This window comes from Maylandia zebra, linkage group LG2 (genome assembly GCF_041146795.1).
Source record: "Maylandia zebra isolate NMK-2024a linkage group LG2, Mzebra_GT3a, whole genome shotgun sequence".
In the NCBI taxonomy this organism is placed as follows: domain Eukaryota; kingdom Metazoa; phylum Chordata; class Actinopteri; order Cichliformes; family Cichlidae; genus Maylandia; species Maylandia zebra.
Genome location: NC_135168.1, coordinates 19,845,561 through 19,865,775, shown reverse-complemented (window position 1 = coordinate 19,865,775; position 20,215 = coordinate 19,845,561). Strand labels below are relative to the sequence as shown.

At 41.2% G+C, this 20,215-nt stretch overlaps 1 long non-coding RNA gene and 1 pseudogene across 1 annotated transcript; one reads left to right on the top strand and one right to left on the bottom strand.

Moving 5' to 3' along the window:
* Positions 1 to 3,476: 3,476 nt before the first annotated feature.
* LOC143413636 (uncharacterized) lies at positions 3,477 to 4,321 on the bottom strand. The gene is made up of 3 exons (XR_013094255.1): positions 4,212 to 4,321; positions 3,625 to 4,097; positions 3,477 to 3,536 (listed from the first exon to the last, which is right to left on the bottom strand). It is a non-coding gene; the product is annotated as an uncharacterized LOC143413636 (long non-coding RNA).
* Positions 4,322 to 5,269: 948 nt separating this feature from the next.
* On the top strand, positions 5,270 to 9,857 carry LOC112431618 (TBC1 domain family member 2A-like; annotated as a pseudogene).
* The last annotated feature ends 10,358 nt before the right edge of the window (positions 9,858 to 20,215 follow it).

The following is a 20,215-nucleotide window of genomic DNA, read 5'->3' as shown; positions in this document are numbered from 1 at the left end:
TCAGCTCTACCTTCAACACCATCCTTTCAGACCTTCTTCAAGGATTGCTTTCCCAGATGAATGTGCCTGATCCCATCTGCCGGTGGATCACTGACTTCCTGACGGACAGGAAGCAACCAGTGAGGCTGGGGAAGAATGTCTTGGACTCCCGGACCATCAGCACGAGCTCCCCTCAGGGCTGTGTTCTTTCTTCTATGCCCTTCTCCCTGTACACCAACTGCCGCACCTCCAACCACCAGTCTGTCAAATTAATTAAGCTTGCAGATGACACCACCATTATTGGACTCCTCTCAGACGGGGATAAGTCTGCCTACAGGATGGAGGCTGAACATCTGGTGTCCTGATGCAGCCGCAACAACCAGGTGCTGAATAAGTGTTATTTTCATTTACCACTGGCCCAAGTACATTTTTATTGGCTTGTGAACAAAGCTGTAGTTTTTGTATTTTTAAATATTAACGCAATTTAATTGACACATTATTTATATTATTTCACTTTCAATGTGAAAAATGCTGGAAAAACGTTGAAAATAATGGTCACCCCTGTTCGCTGCAATGTAAAATAGTACAACTGCTGTCAGCCTTCATTAAGTTGCATCATTTAAACATTTGCATATTTTTATTCAACTTCTGCAGGATGCTTTGATGAAAGACTCCCTTTTCCCAAGTAGAGGCTTTACTAGAGGTCACAGGAACAGCGCTGCTGTTTTGGATGCGGAAAAATGTTGTCTTTCACTCTACCTGAGCTCAGTGTCTCAGTAAGGGCTCCGCCTCATTGTAGCTGACGCTGAAATGTTTGTGTGGGTTGCCATGACAACACCAGAAGTGCATCTGAGATCGTGTCCAAATTCATGGGCTGCATCCTCCTGAGGACTCGGTGTTCTGACAAAACGTCTTACTTTGGCAAAACGTCCTACCGTAAGTAGTTCATGCGTTCTCGGCAGCTCTAGTGACCCTCGAACTCTCGGCTAGCTATCGAGGTGGTGGATAACATACGTCTCCCCCACAAGAGCACGAATCTACAACTTTTCTACTACTGTTTTTACAAGGCGTACAAGGTAAAAACATTATGCTGTTATTTGTTAAGCACTTGTGCACCTTGTGAAAAGAAATAAGTGGCTGAGATGGATGTCATATGTGCTATTGATATTATTTTACTCGTTTCTAGTTTTCACGGTGCTCCATGATTGTGAGAGGAATAAAAAAGAATTGTGGACATCAGTACGAAGCATGGATTCTTTTGACCAGAGTAGATACACTGGTCCCTTGAATATACTAATCTTTTTGAGGTGGGTGACTGTTCCTGTGTATTTACAGAAACAATGGTTGTGATAACCTCAGCTGTTTCAGAGGGTGACTGTTCGTTGCTTTGCGCACTTTTAAATCTGTATACAATGGTTTGTTCCCTTTTTGTGTTCTGAGGTTTAAACAAAGATGTACTAGATGTATTATACCGGTCCCTCGAATCTACAAATCTTTTAGATGTGGATGACTGTTCATTTTCATCTGTGTTTACAGAAACACTGGGTGTTGGAACCTCAGTAGTTTCTTTTTGGCTGACAGACTCTGGAGCTGTACAAGAGGAATAAAGAGCTGCAATGCTTTTGTGAACCTGACCTGGGAAGGGAGAGAAATATATTTTTGTTTTGTTTTTGTTTGTCTTCTTGTTTTAATTGATTCCTTGTGGGATTTGGATCCAACAAGTAAAGTATGCATATTATGCACACACACAAACACACATGCAGCTATTACCATTTCTTGTATTCTTGAATAAAGACATTGATCTGACACATTTAAAATGCAGCCAATTGTTTTTATTGTTATATTATTAAGAAAAAAGAAAAGGTGGGGGTGGGGGGATGTAAAGAAGAGCTTAAAGGAAAGGGCTAGAGGAGAGAAAACCCCAACAATTAGCAGGGCATTTTTTACTTGGACAAATTGTTAATAAAGTTTCCATATCTGTAACAATGATGACAGTATAATTGTTTATAAACAATTATATTGACAATTATATGTGTCCAGTATGTTGGCTCATTTTCTTTTACTTTTTGCATTTGAAAATAAAAGTTGGGCTGATTTTGACACCATTACAAGAAGTGTTGTTAATGATTCTTTTTGAATTAAAATCAGGTTACCACAAATTGTTTTTTAATTTAATTTCATTTGAAATGTTTGTCAGTGGGTAAACAATTCGTAATGCAAAGTCAGAAACATCGAGTTATTCTTGTACTGCATGCTTGCAATAAATAAGTTGTCCTAACAGTCAGTCAAAGGAGCTTGGAAAGAAAAGCGTCTGGACTTCTTTGAGTTGAAGTGACTGATATATATATTTTTTGTCTATTTGTTTTGTTGGTTTTTGTTTTTTGCCCTTTATCACCATTCCTCTTCCCTGCTGTTTTTCTTTCCCTCTTTCTTTCTCCCCTTTCTTTCCCCCAGTCATGTCTGTCCTATGTGTAGCAAGTGAAAATAAAATAAACAATAAAAACAAAGGTGAATCAAATAGACCAATACGGCAAGGCCGGGATGGTCCATTTGGTAAAGTAAATCCGTTAGTTATATTTCACATTATGTTAAATGGTAACATTCTGTTTACAATGTTACCATTTTACATTGTGTTAAATGGTAACATTCTGTTTACAATGTTACCATTTCACATTGTGTTAAATGGTAACATTCTGTTTACAATGTTACCATTTCACATTGTGTTAAATGGTAACATTCTGTTTACAATGTTACCATTTTACATTATGTTAAATGGTAACATTCTGTTTACAATGTTACCATTTCACATTATGTTAAATGGTAACATTATGTTTACAATGTTACCATTTACATTATGTTAAATTGTAACATTATGTTTACGATGTTACCATTTTACATTATGTTAAATTGTCAGTAGGCCTGGTACCGGAACCGGTACTGGACCCCCTTTTACTTTCAGCCATCAGAAGAGGGTACACTGTGGTCATAACAATACTCAGACTGTAGCATTTAAAGGTCCCAAAGTGTACCAGGAAAATATCCCCCGCACGATTACACCAGCAGCCTGAATTGTGAATGTGAGGGAGGATGGATCCATGCTTTCATGTTGTTCACTCCAGGCTGATATAAAAATGATATAACTAATACTACTTCTACTAATAATGACAATAACAACAAAATAATAATAATAATGTCAAAAATACCAGTAATAACAATAACAATAACAACATAAACAACAACATTACTACTACTAATAATAAAGATAAACAAATGTATTAAAAAATTAATAATGATAATAATAATAATAAAACTGATCATAACAGTAACAATATCAATCATAATAACAACAGTACTAACAACAATAATAACAATAACAATGAAGGTGTTGCTGCAGATCTGAGTCCCGACTCAGAATAGCAGGTAAGCTGTTCTCTGCCGCTGCTCACACACAGACTCACACGTGGTCTGGCAGACCAACTCGTCATCGTATGTGAGCCGGCTGTCTGTGACGTCGTCTCTTCCGCTCATCTGGTGAACGCCGTCACAGACGTAATGTCCTGAGAGGAGAAGGCGCACTTATTAAGGTCTCATAAACTTTCAAAGCTGACCTGCATTCAGCACATGTGTCTGAAAGCACCCACTCACCGCTGTAAGCTGAGGAGCCCAAACGACTGATCACGCTGACCAACAAATAGCGAGCAGTTTACTGGGAGAGGGCAGCGGCACCACCCGTTAGCTTAGAAATGGGCTCCATCCATACTTGAAATGAACGGTGTGCCTTTTCCCTTACCTCTTCAGTAAAGGCTGTGTCCTGGCTGATCACCAGCTGCTGTGTCAGAACAATGGGGCTGTTCTTCTTCTCCACGGTGAATGATGGAGTGAACGTAAACCACTTCAGCTGGAGGATCAGCACACTGAAAGAGATGAGACAAAGAGGAGAGGCTCAAAGGAAGACGCAAGGAGGACATGACATGAACAAAACTGACACCGACTGAACTGTGGTGGTTTGAGGCCTTTGGGGACCGATTTGAGGTTACTCACTTTGGCAGGTTCAAGAACAACAGCTCCTCTTTGATCTTCTTAGCTCCGCACTGGCATTCGTAGTCCAACAGGCCGCCCTGCAGCAGGGAGCAGGAGGAACAGGTGCATTAGAGTTAAACTCTTTTACAGATGAATTCACATATTCGTGGGAGCAAGCCTGTTCACAGAATAGAGTCTAAACGAGCTCTTACTTTCAGACTCCAGCCCCGCCCTTCAGCAGCTCCGCAGCATCCTGCTGGCTGGCACAACCTTGCCATTGGCTGCTGCCAGGGACTCAACAGGTTAGAACAAAAATATAAATATTATATCTGAGTTCTTCCAGACACAACGTCACCTTCCATGAATGTCCACAGGTTAGCGGCCCTCGCTCTGCTGGTCCTCCAAAGTAAGAAAAAATGAGAAAAAATAAGGAGCAGACCAAGCAAAAGAGGGTATTTAAAGAGACAGTGCTCTTAAGGTGCATTTTTGGCGAGTTTTATTATCTAAATGTCATTGTGTCACTTTCTTATGAGGCTTCAGTGAACTGAAAAAGCTTCTGGGATGAGAAGCGAAACGTCTTCAAAAAAGTTAAAGAAGTCCGGTTGCTTTTTTCCCCCAAGCTCCTTAGAGTTCTCTGAAAATGGTCAGGTAGAAGAACTGGACTGAAAATGAGTAAAAAAGCAGCCAAAGCCCAAGGAAGTTGAAAGACTGGAAACTATTGCTGAGGTCATGTCAGTGTAAAAAGTTACCTACAAGTCTGGCACCTTGGAAGCAAAACATAAAGAAATAAGGTGTAAGGCCAAATGTTTGGTCCTGCAGCCAACCGGACCATGAAATATAGAGCACAGGTGAACAAAGTGAGGCAGCAGTTTGCTGATTTCCACCTTGTGCCTTTCATGTTGATCAGCTTAGTAGTTTGCCAGCTTTCTAGCTGTTAAAGACTTTTGGCGAGAGGTTATTCATATTTGAACTCTAATTGAACCCCTCTTTTTTACTGTTTTTTTGTTTGTTTGTTTTTGGGGTTTTTTGTTGTCTTAGATGGCCTGACTCAGCAGGTGGGGGCAGTTTCTGAGTTTGCCTTCGTTCAAACAGTGCAGAAATGGTTTCGCTATGCTCCAGACCGGATGGGTGGTGCAGGACGCCCGATATCCAGCCCCATCATGGAGTAAACTAAAAACAGTAAATAATACATTTAACAAACAAGCAAGCTCTAAATTCAAGCGGAGAGACAGCAGACATAGCCGCACCATTCCAGGGATTTTTGGTTAGCATGAGGGGTCTAGCCAGGACCCTTACTGGATACTGGGTGGGAATCGAACGTGCGACTCCAAAGATGTGTAGTATTACCACTACACTATCCAGCTGCGCTACACTATCCAACAAAAAAAGTTTTTAGAAAATTTGATAAAGTCTGATACTTAATATTGTAGGGATATTAATCTCCCTATGATATTAATACGGATTAATAACACAGAGAAGTCATACTTCTGTTATGACAGAATTAATTGGGTAAATTATATTTACAATTGTAACATTGTAAATTTAATGTTACGATTTTACATCATGTTGCAATTTAACATAATGTGAAATTGTAACATTGTAAACATAATGTTACAATTTTACAATTGTAACATCCATCCATCCATCCATCCATCCATCTTCATCCGCTTTATCCGAGGTCGCGGGGGCAGCAGCCTAAGCAAAGAGGCCCAGACCTCCCTCTCCCCAGCCACCTCCTCCAGCTTATCCGGGGGAACACCAAGGCGTTCCCAGGCCAGCCGAGAGATATAATCTCTCCAGCGTGTCCTGGGTCTGCCCCGGGGCCTCCTCCCGGTGGGACATGCCTGGAACACCTCACCCAGGAGGCGCCCAGGGGGCATCCTTGTCAGATGCCCGAACCACCTCAGCTGGCTCCTTTCGATGTGGAGCAGCAGCTGCTCTACTCTGAGCCCCTCCCGGACGGCCGAACTTCTCACCCTATCTCTAAGTGAGAGGCCAGCCACCCTTCGGAGGAAGCTCATTTCTGCCGCTTGTATACGCGATCTCGTTCTTTCGGTCACTACCCACAGCTCGTGGCCATAGGTGAGGGTAGGGATTGTAACATTGTAAACATAATACAATTTTACATTATGTTACTGTCAGAGTCGGACGGTGCCCCGACCGGTCGACCTGTGTGTGTGTGTGTGTGTGTTTTTTTGTTCTCCTCTCTCGCTCCGCTTTTTCTCCGCTGCGATTGTTACGCGGTCGCGTAGCAACGGGAGACCTCCGACCCGTAAGTGCTGCCGCTCTGAGCTGCCTACTAAGCCTGGACGCGATCGAGACGGAGAGACGGAAGGGGACACGTCACTGATTCTAGGGAGTTTTGTGGACACACGAGGGGAGACGGGGAGAGGAGCACTGAAGGGACTTGCACTGTGGATAACTGTGGATTGATTTTGGCTTCACTGTAAATAAAGACACTGTTCAACTTAAACGAGAAGTCCGCGTCTAGGTTCGCTAACTCACCACCCTTAACAGCTACAATTTAACATCATGTAAAATTGTAACATCAAGTTACAATTTGTAAATTGTAACATTGTAAACATAATGTTACAATTTTATATGATGTTAAACTGTAACATAAAGTAAAATTGTAACATTATGTTTACAATGTTACAATTTTACATTATGTTAAATTGTTACATAAAGTAAAATTGTAACATCATGTTTACAATGTTACAATTTGTAAATTGTAACATTGTAAACATAATGTTACAATTTTACTTTATGTTAAACTGTAACATAATGTAAAATTGTAACATTATGTTTACAATGTTACAATTTTATATTATGTTAAATTGTAACATAATGCTTAACAGATAATGGTTATCCTCTTTTTATATCATACATCATTGTCTCTGTAGGAGGGTCTGGAGCACTCCCTGCTGAGCCGCTGGGTTCAGTACCTTGCAGGCAGGTCCGACGATGACTTCATCATCTCACCTGAGCTCAAAATTCTGGTGCGTGAAGGCGTCCCTCGGGAGTATCGGCAGAGTGTGGCGCTGTTTGGTCCGAGCCAGAACTTTGACAAGCCAAGAGTGCCACACGCAACGCTATCAGCAGGTACAGCTGTAGAGAGAGAGAGTGCTTTATCCGCACCTGAGCACAGGTGGCTCCTCCTTCTTCCTGTCGGGAATGCTGGCGAGCACTCAGTAATCCTGTTCTGTTTCCAGCTGTGTGAGAAGAGTCGGACAGCTCCTAATCCTGCCTCCAGGCAGGTCCAGCTGGACCTTCACCGAACCCTGACGACCAATCAGCACTTCTCCTCGCCGTCCAGCCCCGCCCTCCAGCCCTGCCCTCCAGCAGCTCCGCCGCATCCTTCTGGCCTTCTCCGGGCATAACCCTGCCATTGGCTACTGCCAGGTACTCAACAGGTCAGAACAAAAGTATAAATTTTATATCTGAGTTCTTATGTGGACCCGCCTTCCAGGCAGAACCTCACCTTCCATCAATGTCCACAGGTTAGCGGCCCTCGCTCTGCTGGTCCTCCAAAGTGACGAAGACGCCTTCTGGTGTCTGGTGGCAGTGGTGGAAGCCATCATGCCTCAGGACTACTACACCAAGAATCTGGTGGACTGTGATCTCTGTGAGTCTTTGTGCTCAGGCGGACCAGCGCGTGCTGAAGGACTTCATGGCGGAGAAGCTTCCTCGCCTGGCATCTCACTTTGAGGATCACAACATTGACGTCTCTCTGGTCACCTTCAACTGGTTCCTGGTGGTTTTTGTGGAGAGTCTGCCCAGCGACATCCTGATGCCTCTGTGGGACGCCTTCCTGTATGAGGGTACCAAGGTACCATACACCCGAACACACCATGACAGAAATGCAGACAACACTTGAATGCACCACAGTAGTGTCCATGGAAACAAAAATGATTTTGTTTTCACCTTTAGATGTCTTTATTTACATTTTAGGAGTAATAAGACATTGTTTACTAAGCATGGGGAACTGTCATGTGACATGAAATAGGAGTGGGAAAGCAGATCATTCTAGTAACGACCTCACAGTCTACCACAAGCAGCGTAAATCCAGACGATGAGCGGGACAATGGCTTTGGGCTTGTTTCTGCAATGTGACAAATGCAGCACAGCTTTTACATCGTTTGTCTCAGGAAATAAAATCACAGTTCAGACACAGAAATATATACCACACAGGGATAAATGCTGACAACAGCTTCAGCCACGTAGATCCAACCCAAAAGTTTAATTTAAACTTAAAGCTCAACTACCAAGTAAGTTAATATTATCTGGCAACTGAGGAACCAAGTGGCTTATTGGAAATCGATCAGAGCTGTAATGAGTAAAGGGCCCAACTGCACCACAACTGAAAGAGTAATTTTATGACTCACCTCCTCAAAGTTTCCAATTAATTGTGTGGCGTGAGTGTCCTGTTATGAAATGCGTGTCTGTGCTGCAGGTGATCTTCAGATACACTCTGGCTCTGTTCAAATACAAAGAGGACGACATCCTGAAGATTCACGACAGCGTGGAGATCTACCAGTACCTACGCTTCTTCACAAAGACCGTCTCCAATGCCAGGTACGCACTCGCCTCCACCCGCCTTAATCTACGAGCTGTTACACTCTCAGAAGTGTAGCGGATGTAGCTGTTGAATCTTTGAGCTTCAAACCCTTTTTACTGAAATTTTGTGAGAAGTTTAAATTTCCCTGATCACAGTAACAACGATTTAAAGATTTTTAAGTATCTGCAGCTCTCGGATACATGTGGTCCAGTCAGTCCAGTATTTCCTGCTCAAACTGCAGTACCTGAAGTATCAAGCAGCATAAAACAGAAACACTCAAGCTGATCAGTTTCCAGTTCCTCTGTGTTGGTGATCGAGTCCTTTCCACCTGCGTGTGTCCATGCAGGAAGCTGACCAGCATCGCCTTCAACGACATGAACCCACTCCCCCAGCCGGCTGCTGAGGAACCGGCGAGTGCTCCACCTGGAGCGCCTGCAGGCGGAGCTGCGTGAGCTGGAGGAGCAGCACAAGGAGTTCATCACCGAGAGCGTCGTACGGAAAGACAAAGAGCTCGACGTCATGGTGAGCGAGGACGACGAGGACCTCTGATCACACGGGACGCTTCAGCTGCTCACTTCGAGACGACGATGAGTTTTCCATGAGTTCAAGAGAATTTTACTAAACCGGCTGTTAACTGGTTTCCTTCACACCAAACACAGGATTGTGTCAGGTTCACCATCTCTACTAACACTACAAGGAAACAGACGCATACAGATTTAACTGCATCACATCTCTGAAACAAGCTTGCAGTAAACAAATGTGTACTGTGTTCACGTGTGTAATAAGTCAGGCTGCAGAAATGTGCAGATGTATTTCAGTGAATTCATTTGGATTAATATGTGATAGCTTATTTATTTCATTGCATCTTTTGCTTTATACCTAAAAATGCGTGACATTTCTAAATGTAGTCATATCCCTATGAAACATGGTTGATTATCAGCTGTAGTCACAGCTGGTGATAAAGTAATTAAAATGTCCAGCTATTCAAAAATAGGGCATTCTGCACAATGAGTACTTTTTGGTACTTGAAGTATATTTTGATGCTGATGCTTCAGGGCATTGTGCTGCATTGTCGAAGCTCTCTGGGCTTCCGGTTAGAACGACCTCACAGTGTTTTATTTTGATCTGGTGTAAAGTGCATTGTGCAGAAATGACAGCATGATAGTCACATGATAAAACTGACTTTTCTTTTTTTTTTTTACATTTTACTGGGTGTGCATCTTGTTCAAATGTCTTTTTCAGCATTTGTACATAAATATTCTGTATATAAATATTTGATTTTCATTTATTTTACAGAGTCCTTTATTTTGTTTCACAAATATGACATTCATGTCAAATGACATCTGCAGACTTTATAATGACCAGCAGGGGGCAGTGTATTGCAGTCTATGAGAACATTTACTGAGACCTGTTTCATGCACTAGTTTCATGTCTCATTGAATCCAACATGATGTTGATTTTGTAAATTAAGGTCACATCTTCATCACATCTAATTTCAAAACACTGATCTTTTTTTTTTTTAAATGAATTCCATACCAATTGCAGGAATAAAATAGGAATAAATAACAAACGAGAAATACATACAAAACAAGAGAAAGGCACACATGAGAGAACAGGTCACATGACAGCACAGCATTATCTACCCACAATTTGAACTAAATAACAGATAGCACAGGCAATGAAAACAAACGGAAATCAGAATAAATTTAAAAACTTTTATTGATGTTAACTTGAAGTGCTGAATTAGCCCTGTTGTCAGTTCAAATCACTTCAATCTATAGCGCACTTTAAGGTCTTTAGACCTTAAAAAGTAATACACTGCAAGGTAAGCTTGCAGCATCTTACTTTAAGGTCAACTGTGAAACTTTGTGGAAAGCCTGAGACAAGTTGATGAGTCAGTGAAGCGCACTTCCTTCTGATGACGGCTATACTGAGGTGAGTTTTTAAGCATATCCTGAACTTTATTCATTATTAGACTTCTGACACCTGGCAAATAAACTCTCATGCGATATGAGAACATAACAGCAAAAAGCCAGTAGCTGGTACATGAATGGATAAAAATTGGATCCCTCAGGGAGGCGCCACCACTTGATCTTCTCCACCGTCGTGGTTGGTGTTCTTCGTCGTCGTTGGCCAAGGTTGAGTCGGAGATCCATCACAAGTAGCCGATGTTGAGGGCCAATATTGGTTGATGGTATGACTTTTACGTTCGTGACTAGGCTGAGATGGGGTCTTCGGACTAGCCAGTAGTCGATTTGGGTGTCTCTGCTGCCGCTGGAGTACGTGATGAGGTGTGCCGGCTTCTTTTTGAAGAAGGTGTTGGTCACGGCAAGATCGTGGGCCTCTGCGTAGTCCAGTACCCGGCAACCGTCGTCGTTTCTGGTCCCAAATCCTTGGCCGCCATGGAATCGGTGATATCCGTCTCTCCCCTTGCCTACATGTCCATTTAGGTCGCCGCCTACCGCCACGTGTTCCTCAGGGCTAATCGTTTGCAGGTGGTCGTCGAGGGCGCGCCAGAATTCTGTCTTCTCCTCGTCGGGGCAGTTGGTCTGTGGTGCATAGCAGGAGATAATCCGTAGGACGGTCGGGTCGGCGTCGATCTTCACTGACATGATGCGATCCGATATGCGGGTAACTTCGACCACGTTGTGCCGGAGCTTTATTATTAGACTTCTGACACCTGGCAAATAAACTCTCACGCGATATGAGAACATAACAGCAAAAAGCCAGTAGCTGGTACATGAATGGATAAAAATTGGATCCCTCTTAGATTGAATTGGTTGCCCTCTTATATTACGTTGTTTTGAACCTAACCGCATCCACTGAATTAATGCAGTTTTCAGGACAGTAAAAACAGAGAACTCTGATATACACAATTTCTGATTGCTGATAGTGTTTCTTAATGCAAAATGGGCTTCCATTTAAAATGCAATTGCTTTATGTTCGATCTTTAGTGAAGAAGGGTCATTTTTGATTCTGTGGACAAGGGATGCAAATGGAATGTGAAGGCAACAGGTAGTAGGGTGAATTAGGGTTTCGTGTGGTCTTCAGTGCATGAATTTTATTGCCACTTTATTTCAACTTTTTATTAATGTACTCAAAAGAAAAACAAGAACCACAAAGGAGATTCTTGTGATTCTTGTTTGTGCTATCTGTTTGTGAAAGAAAGCACATTTTACCACATCATACTGTGTTTGCTGCCATTTATTTTACTCGTCCTGCCTGAGTGTCTGGGCTGCGTTTGTCTGTGCACCTTTGTTCTGGCCTTCTGCTGATGGGTTTCACATGCTGGGCTTTCCCTCTTGGTCCACACCCAGCAGCCTGCTGCTGACCACACACAGCCTACAAACTGATCCATCCATGCATCCATCCATGCATGCATGGCCTGGTTATTGTTGAGTTATCACCTCCAGCTCCTTGCTCATAACCAGGTAGATACTGGGCTGGGCCTGATCTCTGAGCTCAATAACAATGACAAAAATGCCAAACACTTTACTCTTCATGGTAAAAAATGTTTATAATACAGTAAAAACTGGATGTAGCCAAAATCAGTGTTTTATATACAGTGTAAGTGAACAACATTGCTACACTGCTGGTGTTTGATTGATAGAGGCTTTCTTTATAAGAACTGAAGAGAAAATCTCCGTCCCGGTTTCCCTCCAAGGCACAAGCACCAATAAGCAGAGTTCTGTCCTTTCTTTATTAGATTCCTAATTATTCAAAGTAACACTCAAGTATGCCGTTCAGCTGGGTTAGTTACAGCGCCGGGAGTAGCTTGGGAGAACAAGGAAACACAGACTGCTTCAGGTTGCTCTTCCAAAATCAACTCAAAGGTTTATTCAGTACAAAACAGCTTATATAGAGGAAAAAAAGGTTCGTGTGTCAGCAAGTTCTCAGTTCAAACCGGTACAGACCAAATAAGGAAACGTCTTCCTGCCTTGTGAGCAAAGAAGTATCCTTTGTGTAGTTTATCAGTTCAGCTACAATTTATGATCATTCCAGCAAAATACACTCCTAGACATAGAATACAGAGTTCTTTCATTAGTGAATTCTGAAACAAACCACCTGGCCTTTAACGAGCCTTTTTCTAAGAGATAAAGAAGGGAGGATGGGAGTAAGGAAGTGGTCTCGTCTCTGTGGTATTTTCGACCTTGGGGTACCAGCCTGTGAGTTTTACACATCAATTCTTGGGTCAGAGAGAAAGAGAAAAACAACTAGTAAATGGGCCTTATTGAGTAACTCTTTTCTGTATAATATCACTACAAAACAATATCCTGTAAATGCTACCATGGTATCAAAATATCAACACAAGAACTATGATATCATTTCTTTTGCTGATTAACAGTTTTTATATAATTTTTATATCATATATAGCTTTCAAGAAGCCAAAGATCACTGGACGAAAAGACTACAGACCTGTGGCTCTGACATCTGGTCAGGAAGTCTTTTGAGCGCCTGGTTCTCTCCTATCTTAAGACCCTCACGGCCCCCCTCCTGGACCCCCTGCAGTTTGCATACAGAGCCAACAGGTCTGTAGACGATGCCATCAACATGGCCCTACACTTTGTCCTGCAGAATCTATGCTAGGATCCTGTTTGTGGACTTCAGCTCTACCTTCAACACCATCCTTTCAGACCTTCTTCAAGGATTGCTTTCCCAGATGAATGTGCCTGATCCCATCTGCCGGTGGATCACTGACTTCCTGACGGACAGGAAGCAACCAGTGAGGCTGGGGAAGAATGTCTTGGACTCCCGGACCATCAGCACGAGCTCCCCTCAGGGCTGTGTTCTTTCTTCTATGCCCTTCTCCCTGTACACCAACTGCCGCACCTCCAACCACCAGTCTGTCAAATTAATTAAGCTTGCAGATGACACCACCATTATTGGACTCCTCTCAGACGGGGATAAGTCTGCCTACAGGATGGAGGCTGAACATCTGGTGTCCTGATGCAGCCGCAACAACCAGGTGCTGAATAAGTGTTATTTTCATTTACCACTGGCCCAAGTACATTTTTATTGGCTTGTGAACAAAGCTGTAGTTTTTGTATTTTTAAATATTAACGCAATTTAATTGACACATTATTTATATTATTTCACTTTCAATGTGAAAAATGCTGGAAAAACGTTGAAAATAATGGTCACCCCTGTTCGCTGCAATGTAAAATAGTACAACTGCTGTCAGCCTTCATTAAGTTGCATCATTTAAACATTTGCATATTTTTATTCAACTTCTGCAGGATGCTTTGATGAAAGACTCCCTTTTCCCAAGTAGAGGCTTTACTAGAGGTCACAGGAACAGCGCTGCTGTTTTGGATGCGGAAAAATGTTGTCTTTCACTCTACCTGAGCTCAGTGTTTCAGTAAGGGCTCCGCCTCATTGTAGCTGACGCTGAAATGTTTGTGTGGGTTGCCATGACAACACCAGAAGTGCATCTGAGATCGTGCCCAAATTCATGGGCTGCATCCTCCTGAGGACTCGGTGTTCTGACAAAACGTCTTACTTTGGCAAAACGTCCTACCGTAAGTAGTTCATGCGTTCTCGGCGGCTCTAGTGACCCTCGAACTCTCGGCTAGCTATCGAGGTGGTGGATAACATACGTCTCCCCCACAAGAGCACGAATCTACAACTTTTCTACTACTGGTTTTACAAGGCGTACACGGTAAAAACATTATGCTGTTATTTGTTAAGCACTTGTGCACCTTGTGAAAAGAAATAAGTGGCTGAGATGGATGTCATATGTGCTATTGATATTATTTTACTCGTTTCTAGTTTTCACGGTGCTCCATGATTGTGAGAGGAATAAAAAAGAATTGTGGACATCAGTACGAAGCATGGATTCTTTTGACCAGAGTAGATACACTGGTCCCTTGAATATACTAATCTTTTTGAGGTGGGTGACTGTTCCTGTGTATTTACAGAAACAATGGTTGTGATAACCTCAGCTGTTTCAGAGGGTGACTGTTCGTTGCTTTGCGCACTTTTAAATCTGTATACAATGGTTTGTTCCCTTTTTGTGTTCTGAGGTTTAAACAAAGATGTACTAGATGTATTATACCGGTCCCTCGAATCTACAAATCTTTTAGATGTGGATGACTGTTCATTTTCATCTGTGTTTACAGAAACACTGGGTGTTGGAACCTCAGTAGTTTCTTTTTGGCTGACAGACTCTGGAGCTGTACAAGAGGAATAAAGAGCTGCAATGCTTTTGTGAACCTGACCTGGGAAGGGAGAGAAATATATTTTTGTTTTGTTTTTGTTTGTCTTCTTGTTTTAATTGATTCCTTGTGGGATTTGGATCCAACAAGTAAAGTATGCATATTATGCACACACACAAACACACATGCAGCTATTACCATTTCTTGTATTCTTGAATAAAGACATTGATCTGACACATTTAAAATGCAGCCAATTGTTTTTATTGTTATATTATTAAGAAAAAAGAAAAGGTGGGGGTGGGGGGATGTAAAGAAGAGCTTAAAGGAAAGGGCTAGAGGAGAGAAAACCCCAACAATTAGCAGGGCATTTTTTTACTTGGACAAATTGTTAATAAAGTTTCCATATCTGTAACAATGATGACAGTATAATTGTTTATAAACAATTATATTGACAATTATATGTGTCCAGTATGTTGGCTCATTTTCTTTTACTTTTTGCATTTGAAAATAAAAGTTGGGCTGATTTTGACACCATTACAAGAAGTGTTGTTAATGATTCTTTTTGAATTAAAATCAGGTTACCACAAATTGTTTTTTAATTTAATTTCATTTGAAATGTTTGTCAGTGGGTAAACAATTCGTAATGCAAAGTCAGAAACATCGAGTTATTCTTGTACTGCATGCTTGCAATAAATAAGTTGTCCTAACAGTCAGTCAAAGGAGCTTGGAAAGAAAAGCGTCTGGACTTCTTTGAGTTGAAGTGACTGATATATATATTTTTTGTCTATTTGTTTTGTTGGTTTTTGTTTTTTGCCCTTTATCACCATTCCTCTTCCCTGCTGTTTTTCTTTCCCTCTTTCTTTCTCCCCTTTCTTTCCCCCAGTCATGTCTGTCCTATGTGTAGCAAGTGAAAATAAAATAAACAAGAAAAACAAAGGTGAATCAAATAGACCAATACGGCAAGGCCGGGATGGTCCATTTGGTAAAGTAAATCCGTTAGTTATATTTCACATTATGTTAAATGGTAACATTCTGTTTACAATGTTACCATTTTACATTGTGTTAAATGGTAACATTCTGTTTACAATGTTACCATTTCACATTGTGTTAAATGGTAACATTCTGTTTACAATGTTACCATTTCACATTGTGTTAAATGGTAACATTCTGTTTACAATGTTACCATTTCACATTGTGTTAAATGGTAACATTCTGTTTACAATGTTACCATTTCACATTGTGTTAAATGGTAACATTCTGTTTACAATGTTACCATTTCACATTGTGTTAAATGGTAACATTCTGTTTACAATGTTACCATTTCACATTGTGTTAAATGGTAACATTCTGTTTACAATGTTACCATTTCACATTGTGTTAAATGGTAACATTCTGTTTACAATGTTACCATTTCACATTGTGTTAAATGGTAACATTCTGTTTACAATGTTACCATTTCACATTGTGTTAAATGGTAACATTCTGTTTACAATGTTACCATTTCACATTGTGTTAAATGGTAACATTCTGTTTACAATGTTACCATTTCACATTGTGTTAAATGGTAACATTCTGTTTACAATGTTACCATTTTACATTATGTTAAATGGTAACATTCTGTTTACAATGTTACCATTTCACATTATGTTAAATGGTAACATTATGTTTACAATGTTACCATTTACATTATGTTAAATTGTAACATTATGTTTACGATGTTACCATTTTACATTATGTTAAATTGTCAGTAGGCCTGGTACCGGAACCGGTACTGGACCCCCTTTTACTTTCAGCCATCAGAAGAGGGTACACTGTGGTCATAACAATACTCAGACTGTAGCATTTAAAGGTCCCAAAGTGTACCAGGAAAATATCCCCCGCACGATTACACCAGCAGCCTGAATTGTGAATGTGAGGGAGGATGGATCCATGCTTTCATGTTGTTCACTCCAGGCTGATATAAAAATGATATAACTAATACTACTTCTACTAATAATGACAATAACAACAAAATAATAATAATAATGTCAAAAATACCAGTAATAATAATAACAATAACAACATAAACAACAACATTACTACTACTAATAATAAAGATAAACAAATGTATTAAAAAATTAATAATGATAATAATAATAATAAAACTGATCATAACAGTAACAATATCAATCATAATAACAACAGTACTAACAACAATAATAACAATAACAATGAAGGTGTTGCTGCAGATCTGAGTCCCGACTCTGCTGCCTTTCTAGTGCGGCAAAGAAAGTAAGAAATAGAAAAAGAAAAACACAAATAAACTGAGTGTGAGGGTTTTTCTACAAGTTACACTGAATATTTGCACAGACATGCTGACTGTTTGCTGGGAGACGTCACCTGTCTTTTATAGAATAGCAGGTAAGCTGTTCTCTGCCGCTGCTCACACACAGACTCACACGTGGTCTGGCAGACCAACTCGTCATCGTACGTGAGCCGGCTGTCTGTGACGTCGTCTCTTCCGCTCATCTGGTGAACGCCGTCACAGACGTAATGTCCTGAGAGGAGAAGGCGCACTTATTAAGGTCTCATAAACTTTCAAAGCTGACCTGCATTCAGCACATGTGTCTGAAAGCACCCACTCACCGCTGTAAGCTGAGGAGCCCAAACGACTGATCACGCTGACCAACAAATAGCGAGCAGTTTACTGGGAGAGGGCAGCGGCACCACCCGTTAGCTTAGAAATGGGCTCCATCCATACTTGAAATGAACGGTGTGCCTTTTCCCTTACCTCTTCAGTAAAGGCTGTGTCCTGGCTGATCACCAGCTGCTGTGTCAGAACAATGGGGCTGTTCTTCTTCTCCACGGTGAACGATGGAGTGAACGTAAACCACTTCAGCTGGAAGATCAGCACACTGAAAGAGATGAGACAAAGAGGAGAGGCTCAAAGGAAGACGCAAGGAGGACATGACATGAACAAAACTGACACCGACTGAACTGTGGTGGTTTGAGGCCTTTGGGGACCGATTTGAGGTTACTCACTTTGGCAGGTTCAAGAACAACAGCTCCTCTTTGATTTTCTTAGCTCCGCACTGGCATTCTTAGTCCAACAGGCCGCCCTGCAGCAGGGAGCAGGAGGAACAGGTGCATTAGAGTTAAACTCTTTTACAGATGAATTCACATATTCGTGGGAGCAAGCCTGTTCACAGAATAGAGTCTAAACGAGCTCTTACTTTCAGACTCCAGCCCCGCCCTTCAGCAGCATCCTGCTGGCTGGCACAACCTTGCCATTGGCTGCTGCCAGGGACTCAACAGGTTAGAACAAAAATATAAATATTATATCTGAGTTCTTATGTGGACCCGCCTTCCAGACACAATGTCACCTTCCATGAATGTCCACAGGTTAGCGGCCCTCGCTCTGCTGGTCCTCCAAAGTAAGAAAAAATGAGAAAAAATAAGGAGCAGACCAAGCAAAAGAGGGTATTTAAAGAGACAGTGCTCTTAAGGTGCATTTTTGGCGAGTTTTATTATCTAAATGTCATTGTGTCACTTTCTTATGAGGCTTCAGTGAACTGAAAAAGCTTCTGGGATGAGAAGCGAAACGTCTTCAAAAAAGTTAAAGAAGTCCGGTTGCTTTTTTCCCCCAAGCTCCTTAGAGTTCTCTGAAAATGGTCAGGTAGAAGAACTGGACTGAAAATGAGTAAAAAAGCAGCCAAAGCCCAAGGAAGTTGAAAGATTGGAAACTATTGCTGAGGTCATGTCAGTGTAAAAAGTTACCTACAAGTCTGGCACCTTGGAAGCAAAACATAAAGAAATAAGGTGTAAGGCCAAATGTTTGGTCCTGCAGCCAACCGGACCATGAAATATAGAGCACAGGTGAACAAAGTGAGGCAGCAGTTTGCTGATTTCCACCTTGTGCCTTTCATGTTGATCAGCTTAGTAGTTTGCCAGCTTTCTAGCTGTTAAAGACTTTTGGCGAGAGGTTATTCATATTTGAACTCTAATTGAACCCCTCTTTTTTACTGTTTTTTTGTTTGTTTGTTTTTGGGGTTTTTTGTTGTCTTAGATGGCCTGACTCAGCAGGTGGGGGCAGTTTCTGAGTTTACCTTCGTTCAAACAGTGCAGAAATGGTTTCGCTATGCTCCAGACCGGATGGGTGGTGCAGGACGCCCGATATCCAGCCCCGTCATGGAGTAAACTAAAAACAGTAAATAATACATTTAACAAACAAGCAAGCTCTAAATTCAAGCGGAGAGACTGCAGACGTAGCCGCACCATTCCAGGGATTTTTGGTTAGCATGAGGGGTCTAGCCAGGACCCTTACTGGATACTTGGTGGGAATCGAATGTGCGACTCCAAAGATGTGTAGTATTACCACTACACTATCCAGCTGCGCTACACTATCCAACAAAAAAAGTTTTTAGAAAATTTGATAAAGTCTGATGCTTAATATTGTAGGGATATTAATCTCCCTATGATATTAATACGGATTAATAACACAGAGAAGTCATACTTCTGTTATGACAGAATTAATTGGGTAAATTATATTTACAATTGTAACATTGTAAACTTAATGTTATGATTTTACATTATATTAAATTGTAACATGATGTAAAATCGTAACATTGTCAACTTAACGTTACAATTTTACATTATGTTGCAATTTAACATAATGTGAAATTGTAACATTGTAAACATAATGTTACAATTGGAACATCAGTCCATCTATCCATGCATCTTCATCCGCTTTATCCGAGGCCGGGTCGCGGGGGCAGCAGCCTAAGCAAAGAGGCCCAGACCCAACACGCTGTGTACTCACCTTTGCTAAGTACATGTGAGATCTTGAATAAAAAAAACAAAACAAAACACACTTTTGTTTTGTGTTTTATTGAAAGCACTTTACAGAAAGTGTAATTGTTTGTAATGAAGAAAGAAGTAGGTAGGTTTGCATGTGTAATTAGTGTGTTATTGCAGAAGAAGCTTAATGTGTAGTTTGCAAAAACAATGGGAAAAAAAGGTGGCCGAAGAAGAAAAGATAAATGTCCTTTTTTTTAAGTATTCCCTCGGCCGGTCATTTGGCTTATGACATGTGGCGAGGACTCTGCTACAGAACTCCGCCAGTTTGAACCCCCCACGAACTCACTGCCATTTCCTTTTTGCTTTTTCCTGCTTGAGCCAAGTCCTCCGCCCGCTCTTCATCTCTCTCATTACCCCTTATTACCTTACACTCATGCCTTTGCCTTTCACCACTTCAAAACGAAGCCTACTTCAATATTACCTTCATACGCTCTCTTTGCTTTTGGCTTTCCTCATGCTGTGTACTCACCTTTGCTAAGTACATGTGAACAGATCTTGAATAAAAAAAACAAAACAAAACACACTTTTCTTTTCTGTTTTATTGAAAGCACTTTACAGAAAGTGTAATTGTTTGTAATGAAGAAAGAAGTAGGTAGGTTTCCATGTGTAATTAGTGTGTTATTGCAGAAGAAGCTTAATGTGTACTTTGGAAAAACGATGAGAAAAA